This window comes from Portunus trituberculatus, chromosome 7 (genome assembly GCF_017591435.1).
Source record: "Portunus trituberculatus isolate SZX2019 chromosome 7, ASM1759143v1, whole genome shotgun sequence".
Taxonomy (NCBI): Eukaryota; Metazoa; Arthropoda; class Malacostraca; order Decapoda; family Portunidae; genus Portunus; species Portunus trituberculatus.
In genome coordinates, this window is record NC_059261.1 from 5,764,044 (window position 1) to 5,774,043 (window position 10,000).

The window sequence follows — 10,000 nt, forward strand, 5'->3', positions numbered from 1 at the left end:
CATGATAAGTTTATTAATTGAGTTCTGAAATGGAAAAGGAATTAAACAAAAGTAAATAAAAATGAGATGAAGAGAAAAAATAAATTGAAAGATGAAATAGAAACAAACTTTTTTTTTTTTTTGAGAATTAGAAGATTGAACAGACACGTGAAAAAAAGGAAAAGAAAAAAGAAAATACCGAAATAAAATTATTGTTACGAAATTAAATTGAAAAACAGAGCGAGTAATTATACAAACTTTAATCAGTGGAAGATTCAAACAGACTATAGTTAGAAAAATTGAATATATGAAATTAAACACTCGTAGTTACAAAATGGGTAAAAAATTGAGCGTATTGGGAAGTTTTAAGCGACGTGAAATGAATGGAAAAGGTTTGGAATTGAACACTCGTAGTTATAAAATGGGACAAAATTGAGCGTTTGAAGAAGTTTTAAGTGACGTGAAATGAATGGAAAAGGTTAAACTAGAGACTGACAAAGGCTTCATACACAAAGTTGGTTAATGTACTTGTTATGTTAATTAAAAGTTTGGAATTGAACACTCGTAGTTACAAAATGAGACAAAATTGCGTATGGAGAAGTTTTAAGAGACGTGAAATTGGTGGGAAAAGTTGAAATAGAGATTGACAAAGCCTTCATACACAAAACTTAGTTAATGTACTTGTTGTAGAAAATTTAAGTTGAATATATGGAATTAAACACTCGTAGTTACAAAATGGGACAAATTGAATATATGGAAAAGCTTTAAGTGATGTGTAATGGATAGAAAAAAAGTAGAAATAAAAACTAAGCCTTCATGTACAAAGTTATTTAATACACTTGTATGAAAACGTATGGAATTAAACACTCGTAGTTACAAAATGGAACAAACTGAACGTATGAATTAGTTTTAAGCGACGAATAATGGATGAAAAAGTTTAAATAAAGATTACCTAAGCCTCCATACACAAAATTAGTTAATGTACTTGTTATAGAAATAAGAAATATGTGAATTAGAAGGTGAATATATGGAATTAAACACACATAGTTACAAAATACAAGAAAATTGAATGTACAGAATAGTTTCAAATGACATGTAATGAATGGAAAAAGCTGAAATTGAGATTAATTAAGCTTCCATACAAACAATTAGTTAATCTACTGTTATAGAAATAGAACATATATCAATTACAAGTTGAATATATTGAATTAAGGACTCGTAGTTATAAAATGAAGTATATGGGATAGTTTTAAGCAATGTATAACAGATTGAAAAAATTGAAATAGAGATTAACTAAACCTCCATATACAAATATAGATAATGTACTTGAATTGAAATAGGATTGTATGCAAGCGAAGAACAAGAGAAAGAGGTTGAAATTAATTAAAAGAATAAGAAATTATACAACTGGTGGAAAATTGAGGAAGAAATAACTGAAGCTCTGATAAATGGATGAAATGAAATGAAACTTAACATTCTGAGGGACAATGAAAAGAAAAAAAAGTTCAAATTGAGATGAATTCATGTTATATGTTGGGAAAATTTTGTGGTGATTGAATTGTGGGGAAATATTGTTGTGCTATGTGTGGGAAACCAAACCAAACAGTCAGTGGTAATAAAAACAAGAGATACAAAACGATAAAACATGTTGAAATTGAACAATACATGATAAGATGATGTAAATAGAGTAAGTGAATATTATAAACTGACCTTGTTGATTAAAGGAAAATAAATGAAAAACAAGACGGTATACAAAAAAAAATATGAAAAAATAACGAAAAAACTGATGATGGAAGAAGTGAACCAAAGGATTGAAAAAAAAGGGGAAAAAATGGAAAAAAAATAGAAACTCATTACTGATTAACTAATAATGAGAAAAACAAGACATTATACAGAATATGAAAAAAAAGCAGAAAAACATTAATGATGACACAAAACGAACCAAAGGATTAAAGAAAATAGAAAAAACAAAACAAACATTACTTATCAAGGAAAAAATTAAAAAAACAAGACAAAATATAAAAAAAATATGCAAAAAAATGTAAAAAAAGAGGAAAACATTAATGATGGAAGGAAAAAATACTGAAAGGTTTAAAAAAGGGAGGAAACAAATAAAAAAAGAAAGAATAATGCAATACAAAAAAATATGGAAGAAAAAGAAAAAGGAAATTGTTAATAATGAAAAAAACGAAGCACAGAACTGGAAAAAAAGGTAAAAGCGAAAAAAAAACACTGCACACATTACAGATAAACAAAAAAAAAATAAAATAAAACAAAAAAAAAAGGGAAAGACATCACAATGACAAAAAAACAAAAAAAATAAAGAGGAAAAAAATGAACCAAACACATTACTGATAAAGAAATGAAAAAAAAGATCATTAAAAAATATTTCAAAACACACAAAGCAATGAAACAATAGAAGCAGAAAGAAGCAAAACAATAAAGAAGCAAAACAAAAGACGGCTCGGATTGCACAAGACAATAAGAAAATAATGAACAAAAAAAAAATCAATTGTTAAACTAGCAGAGAGAGAGAGAGAGAGAGAGAGAGAGAGAGAGAGAGAGAGAGAGAGAGAGAGAGAGACCGGAAGTGAATGAAGGCTACACCGGAAATGAATGAACAAACAAAACAAAGAAAATAGGAAAATAAGAAAAAAAAAGAAAAGAAAACAGGAAATGTTGTATACGTGACTCATGAACAGAAAACGGAGTGCACACAGACAAACAGACATACATATGCATACTTCACATTCCTGTCTCTCTCTCTCTCTCTCTCTCTCTCTCTCTCTCTCTCTCTCTCTCTCCATGGTTAAATTTTCTCATCCCCCCTTCCCTCCCTCTCTCATTAATCCCACACCTGACCACACCTGCTTTCACACCTGCTCTCTCTCTCTCTCTCTCTCTCTCTCTCTCGTTTTCAACACACACACACACACACACGCACACACACACACACAGGAAGTTTATCTATTATTATTATTAGTAGTAGTAGTAGTAGTAGTAGTAGTAGTAGTAGTAGTAGTAGTAGTAGTAGTAGTAGTAGTAGTAGTAGTAGTAGTTGTTGTTGTTTTTAGTAGTAGTAGTAGTAGTAGTAGTAGTAGTAGTAGTAGTAGTAGTAGTAGTAGTTGTTGTTGATTTTGTAATAGTAGTAGTAGTAGTAGTAGTTTTATTTTCTTTACTTCAGGAAGAGAATATGCAATAACTCTCTCTCTCTCTCTCTCTCTCTCTCTCTCTCTCTCTCTCACGCAACCTACCTCACTCATGTTAATCTACTCTTGCATAACTAGATATGTGTGTGTGTGTGTGTGTGTGTGTGTGTGTGTGTGTGTGTGTGTGTGTGAAAACAAAACACGTGCTCTACTTTTGGAATTACCTGTAATATTCAAACAATCCCACACCTTCACACACCTGTCTAGTTCCTACACCTGTCTCAGTCTTCTGTCCCACACCTGCACCTCCTCGACATTCTTAAAAACACTTGTCTTCCCTTACACTGCAAATATGGATCTCTCTCTCTCTCTCTCTCTCTCTCTCTCTCTCTCTCTCTCTCTCTCTCTCTCTCTCTCTCCGTTTCTGTTCTCTTTCTCTTTATAATCCATTCATTCCTCTCTCTCTCTCTCTCTCTCTCTCGTAGTAATAGTAGTAGTAGCAAGAACAACAGTGATAAAACAGTAATAATAATAATAATAATAATAATAATAATAATAATAATAATAATAGCAATAACCTTCGTATTCTTAAAGGTGAAGTAACAGTAAGGGAAATTAACCTTAATTACTAAAGGGAATAAAGTATTTTTCCTCCCTTTAATTAGATTACTTAAGGGAAACTATTATTAATGGGGAAACTGGCTACCCCGACTCCTCCTCCTCCTCCTCCTCCTCCTCCTCCTTCTTCCCCTCTTCCTCCTCCTCCTCTTCTTCAAGTTACGGTAAGATGGAAAAGTTAGGACCAACAGTAGTAGTAGTAGTAGTAGAATGATTTATAAGACTTGTCCTCTCTCTCTCTCTCTCTCTCTCTCTCTCGTAGATAAACAAAAGATAGTGTGCTACATTGTTTGCTTCTATTACAAGTACTATATACTACTTCTACTACTACTATCTCTCTCTCTCTCTCTCTCTCTTACGTCATCGTCATCATCATCATCATCATCATCACCACGTCTTTCTAGGAAGCAGAATCATCACTCATTTTATTATTAAGTATCATCACAATTATCTCCTCCTCTTCATCCTCCTCCTCCTCCACTGCCTCTACGTCTTCTCAAAACAAACATTCTATTCGATGTCCTCTTCCTGTTCCCTCTTCCTTCACATTCTCCTCCTCTTCTTCTCTTCTCTTCCTCAAAACATCCCTCCTCCTCGTCTTCCTCCTTCTCCTCTTCCATCACCACCACTTGAAACTGTCTAACTGTAACAACAACCTCAATCATCACCATCCCTCCTCATATCACACTCACTATCATGTGCTCCTCCTCCTCCTCCTCCTCCTGTCGTGTCTCTTTATCACCATCCTTTCCTCACACACACACACACACACACACACACACACACACACACAGGCATGCGCACCACCACCGTCACCATCACCATTACAAGTTACACAACGCTGCGCTGCTCACCACTCTCTCTCACCACCACCTTCACCATCAACCGCCACTGCGCAGTTAAAGTGGTATCTTGCTCCACTACCCCCCTTCCCGTACCCCCAAGCTCCCCCACTTCCTGCCCCCCCACCACTACAACCAGCACCACATCCTCTCCTCGTCCCTCACAACAGTCACCATAACAGGTCGTGACATCATTACTATCACCACTATCACCACTCCCACTTCACATTCCTGTGGGTTAGTCAAGAAGAGTCACCATCACTATGAATAATGATAGTGAGGTTGTTAGTCGAGGACAGTCACCATCATCACCATGAATGATAAAGGCGGTGTGGTGCATTGTTCACCATCCATTTCAAACGTTTCTTCCCCACATTGTTGACGGAAGGCGGTGAACAATACAAAAAAAGAGTAAACGACTAGAAAGTGACCACCCACTAACCGAGTGTAGCGGGGGAGGTGATGTCATGGCTTGGCTGGGGCTCGGGGCGGCACGGGGCGGGGCGGGGCGGGACGGGGCTGGCTGGCTGGCAACTCCCGCAGCACGCCCACAGCCACTAGCGGAACTGTGAATAAGGCAGGGCACGGCGGCGGCACGAGACGCACGCTACAGTGAAGACGGCCGTGGCACTGTCTCGCGCGTTGAGGCCCGTGGTGGTGTAAGGGCTGGGGGTGGAGGGACGCGGGGTGCTGAGGAGGCCCCCAGCCCCGCCAGCCAGCCCCAAGCCCTCCTTCAAGCCCCCCCACCCAGCTTGAACCAGCTGCACCATTACCCTCAGCCAATCTCCAGTCACTATCATCACCACCTGACCAATCCCTGCGCGAGTTTCCAGTCACCTGACCAATCAGCGGCCGCGTTCCACGCCACCTGACCAATCAGCGCGAGGAACGTAGCAGCCACAGCCAGGGACGCAGGGGTGAACTGCTGGTCTGAAATACACCTGGTTGGCATGGTAACCGCCCCTGTCCTCCTATTCCGCCACCACCAGCCTGTTGACACAAAGGAAATACACAGCGCTGTATTATAATTGTGGGTGTATTGATGCCCCGCTGATAACACCGCCGCCTCCCCCAGTGGCCGCTCGCATCCACCGCCACCACCACCACCGGCAGGGGCCGCCCCTCCCCATCCCCCCCGCCCTGCTAGGCTGCGCACTCACGTCTCGGGTGGGTGGAATGAGCCCCTCCACCCGCCCCGCACCCCGGCCGCCGGCACGCACGTCCCCCGGGGTGCATCAGCGCTCAGTAATACTGGTAAATAGGAATGCTCCCCCCGGAGGCTAGCAGCAGCAGCAGCAGGTGACGCCGTCAGCCCCAGCCCGTCACGCCGCGCACCGCAGCTAGTGCTGGGAATAAAAACAAGTAATTGGTTGAAGTTGTTGTGCCGCCACCGGCTCGTCCACTTTTTACATTATGCTGCAGCGGGGCGGGTGGGGCGAAACGGGGCGGGGCGGGGCGGAGCGGCGCATCCTTCTCACCCCACAACGACAACCCCAGCCAGCGCCTCCGAACCCTCCGCCCCGCCTGGCTTGGGTCTGACCGCTCGCCCCGGGGAGGCGGCTGGCCGTGGATATGTATAGCCTGAGGGAGGCGGCTGGTAATCCACGCTCCAGCCCGCGCCGCCACCCATTACCTCCCATGAATGCTGAGCTGAGCGCGATGATAATTAATTCAAACGGTCTAAAGCCTGGGGATGGTGTTCGAGCGCGGAACTGAGCGCCGGCAGGGTGTGTGTGTGTGTGTGTGTGTGTGTGTATGTGTGTATGTGTGTGTGCGTGTGTATGTGTGTGGTGCGTCTGTCTCCTAGCCTCGCTCCAGGTCCCTCCCGCCTCACCATTTATCCACCTAATGGTTGGCTGCCGCTCTCTAACGCGCTCCTATATTTCACCGTTTTCTGTCGCTGTTTTGCCGGGTGAGGCGGCTCAGCATGGCGGACTATGCTGCCTCAACCTCGCATCAACAAGTAAAAACGGTGCACGCTCACCCGCCGTGAATTATGCTCGGCCCATCGCCCCCGCCACACACGGGGCGGCCGCTCAAATAGCACGGATGGTGAGGGTGAGTCAGCGGCGGCGCGAGGCTAGCTAGCACCGCCAAGTGCTGGTGGCGCGGTGCTGCTGAACACCGGGAATAAGATAACCTCGTTTTTTTTCCCTCCTCCCTGCGTTCCGCTCCAACCAAACACATGTTTAATAGATCTGTGTGGCGGATTACAGTTGCTGACGCTAGCTTTACTGTCAGCTGTCAGCACCACACGGCCCGCATCACGCCGCCAAGCCAGCACGCCCTCGTCAGCACGCCCACCGGCGGAACACTCGGCCGCTGCCCGCGGAAATCGAGTTACAGCGAAAAATTGCTGAAAAACATAAAAATCTCCGTGGGTATTGTCGCGCACCCGGCAGCCACGGTGGTGGTGCTGGGGCCGCCGCGTCAGCCAATCACCACGAAGGACGGAATCAATAGAAGTGGGTTATGAAGTTTCATGTGGATTTAATGAAACGCTAATGTAATCAGAGCTCCACGATGAATTGGATCCCGCCGCTATTCACCCGTCACCCACCGGCCCAGCCACCCGTACCAAGCACAGCATAGCACAACACGCCGCCCAGCCACTGCGGGGGGCGGGCCGTCAAAGTAAACCTCCACCAAAGTGTGGCTGCGCCCTGCCCCGCTGGCAGATAATCCACCTCGGAAAGTATACACGAGCTATGTATACCCCGCATGTGTGCCTGTATACCTCCACGCCTCCCTGCCTCCCTGCCACTCTGCCACCACCCAGCTGGAGCATTCCACTGGTGGGCGGGTGAACGCGAGACGACTGTAAATTATGAATGCGGGGAAGCCTAGCAGTGGCGGGGCGGCGGCTGACGGCTGCTGGTGCTGGGTGGCCGGCGGGTGGAGGCAGGTGGATGGGTGGACGGATGGATGCATGGGGGGAGCGCGGAGTTATGTTGATTTATTCTGGGTGGCGGCGGTGGTGGTGGTGGCGGAGCGGGGCCTCAACCTTTTATTGCAGCTGTATCAAGGGTGCTGGTGGCTGGCGGGCTGGGGAGGCTGTGCTGGCGGTGCTGGCGGAGAGAGCGGGGCGGTGAGAGAGACAGAGATAGAGCATAATAACAGTGCTAGACGGGAGAGCGGGACAGGTAGATTCTAGACAGGCTGACGGTACGGCGGGGTTGTTATCATGGCCTTGAGGTAAAAATGCTCTTTATTACCGAGGGAGAGAGAGAGGGAGTGAGAGCGAGAGTGAGAGGGAGAGAGGGATTAAATACGGGATTTCTGACAATACTTGCATACATAACTGAACTCTGTGGTGAGAGAATGAATACATATACTTGGCAACTCAGACCAACCAACCCTCTCTCTCTCTCTCTCTCTCTCTCTCTCTCTCTCTCTCTCTCTCTCTCTCTCTCTTATCGTTCACGGGCGGTGGAATAGAAGCGAAACAATGTGAAAATACCAAAGTAATCATCATGTTATTCTCTCTCTCTCTCTCTCTCTCTCTCTCTCTCTCTCTCTCTCTCTCTCTCTTGCGAGGTGCTGGTGGCGGTGGTGGTGGTATTGATACATATACATGGTGACTCTCTCTCTCTCTCTCTCTCTCTCTCTCTCTCTCTCTCTCTCTCTCTCTCTCTCTCTCTCTCCAGTAGTATGATGAATAAAGAGGCGAATATCTAACTTTACTCATTTCCTTCTCACAGACGCACTTTATTCTTGTATTCATCTATTCCTCCTATTCATGAGCTATCTGTCTGTCTGTCTGTCTGTCTGGTTGTCTGGCTGGCTGGCTGGCTGGCTGGGGTAGAGGATGAGGTAATAGTATATGTATGTTTTATTTAGAAAACGTATTTATGAAGTTTCTACAATAATACATGCGCGTGTGTGGTGTATACTAAGCAGGGGTTGTATGTGTTGATACCCTGTGGCCTTCATGTGATTAGTTAGTAGTAGTAGTAGTAGTAGTAGTAGTAGTAGTAGTATTGTTGTTGTTGCTTATCTCTGCTATCAATATTCATCATTACCGTCCCCTTATCACTGTTCATCTGACTGTTTCACTATCCATTGTACGTAAATTTGTGGCTATCACCACCATTAATAGTCAAATATCTTAATGTAATCTATCCAGACAACTATTCATTATTTTCACTGTTAACTCCTAGACAGATCATTTCACTGCACTCTCTAAACTAACTATCTAACTACCAACACCACTAATAGTCAAATATCTTAGTGTAATCTTAACTATCTGACTATCCAGGCGTAACTATTCTACCCACGCCACTAATAGTTAAAAAAAAACGTGAATAAAAAAGAAAAAGAAAAAGAAAACTGAGAGCATTTTAATAATCTTACTATCCTCTTATCACTCTTCGTTACCTACCTATCAGTTATGTATACCTGCCTTGAAAACTTGCAAATATATGTAACTAGTACACTATTAAACTAACCGCGCCCTTATGAGCAGGTTAAACTATCAGTAACCACGTCATACAATAGTTTTAAGCCCTTCAGTACCATGACACGTTTTCATTCTTATTATGGTGACTATCTGGTGATTTTAGACGGCTTCAGAAACTCATGTGAGGGATGAGATAGTGAAGACTGTGGCCATTAATCTTTTAACGTCCCAAGAGCCTTCCTAATGTCAATAAAATCTTCTAACCACACTTCAAAACGCAAGGTAAAAAAATGCGTCCCAGTACATAAGGGGTTAATGGTATGTTCGGTAAAATTGTACGAGTTTGGTTATGTTCTCTACAAAAATGCAACTGGTAAATTAGAAAACGTGTCTATTTGATTGGTTTTCTAGTATTGCAGAGCTGGATTGCAGATATTTGCAGTTATTTTGTTCTCTAACGTTCTGTAAAGCATAACTAGAGAACTACTGTCAGTTTGGCCTATTCTTAGCTTCATTTGTCTATCTTATTCTCTTATTTCGTTCTCTAAAGCTTAACTAGAGAACTGTTGCCACTTTTCCTATATTTCTTCGCCCTATTTGTCTGTCTCGTTCTCTTCCTTCGTTCTCTAAAGGTCAACTAGAGAACTATTGTCAATTTTGCTATATTTTTTTTCTCTCTATTTCCCTATTTCGCTCTTTCCATCGTTCTCTAAAGCGTAGGTAGTTTAAAGAACGTGTTTATGTATTTCCGTTCTCCTTTCTTGCTTTCTAATGCACCAGCACTATTTAGAAAACGTGCTTACTCTCTCTCTCTCTCTCTCTCTCTCTCTCTCTCTCTCTCTCTCTCTCTCTCTCAGTTTTCTATTGCTTAAATAAGGCATAAAAACCACCATTTCCTGTTTTCTAACAAATATTAACAGAAACCCGATATTCCTTACTAGAAACCGTCCCCTTTCTATTTCTACCCTCTATCCTGTTTTCTAGAACCAGTTTCGTCTATTTCAGGAACAATC

General features: G+C 43.0%; 1 protein-coding gene across 1 annotated transcript in view; it reads right to left on the reverse strand.

The window, feature by feature from the left end:
* LOC123519887 (hornerin-like) overlaps nucleotides 1-6,040 on the reverse strand; it is a 39,995-nt gene extending 33,955 nt beyond the window's left edge. Inside the window, exon 1 of the mRNA XM_045281532.1 lies at nucleotides 5,031-6,040. The gene's annotated coding sequence lies outside the window, so the exon portion shown is untranslated. The remainder of the gene's footprint in view (nucleotides 1-5,030) is intronic.
* Nucleotides 6,041-10,000: the final 3,960 nt, after the last annotated feature.